This window comes from Meleagris gallopavo, unplaced genomic scaffold (genome assembly GCF_000146605.3).
Source record: "Meleagris gallopavo isolate NT-WF06-2002-E0010 breed Aviagen turkey brand Nicholas breeding stock unplaced genomic scaffold, Turkey_5.1 ChrUn_random_7180001930161, whole genome shotgun sequence".
Lineage (NCBI taxonomy): Eukaryota > Metazoa > Chordata > Aves > Galliformes > Phasianidae > Meleagris > Meleagris gallopavo.
The window spans coordinates 1-468 of NW_011192264.1; the positions used below are offsets into that span (position 1 = coordinate 1).

Genomic DNA, 468 nt, shown 5'->3' on the forward strand with positions numbered 1-468 from the left:
GTTGTGGGATGTCGTAAGCCGTAGTCAGGGTGGATCCGGGATGTAGCGTTGGATGGTGAGGTGCGGGGAGTCGTGGATTCCGTTGGCTTGCGCCTTTTGTTGGTGGCTGAGGCGGCACTTTTCCCGTTGTGTGGCGGGTGGTGTCAGTGGTGTGCAGGCGGGAAGAGGGCCGGAGCAGGAGCACGCAGCGTCTACGGCCATCCCACCCTGGCAACGCCCGATCTCGTCCGATCTCGGAAGCTAAGCAGGGTCGGGCCTGGTTAGTACTTGGATGGGAGACCTCCTGGGAATACCGGGTGCTGTAGGCTTTTGCTGACGGGCTTTTGATGTTGGATGGTGGCGGCCGTCGTGACCGTGCGCGCGTCCGTGCCACTTGTGCCGGGTGGCGCTGGGGATGGCGGGCGTTGGGCGGCCTTCTGCTGGACCCGGGGCTCGCGGCTGATGCGCGCGGGTGCCACTGAGCGCCGG

General features: G+C 65.4%; 1 non-coding gene across 1 annotated transcript; it reads left to right on the forward strand.

The window, feature by feature from the left end:
* The first annotated feature begins 189 nt into the window (after positions 1-189).
* Positions 190-308, forward strand: LOC116217735. The gene has a single exon (XR_004162415.1). It is a non-coding gene; the product is annotated as a 5S ribosomal RNA (ribosomal RNA).
* The last annotated feature ends 160 nt before the right edge of the window (positions 309-468 follow it).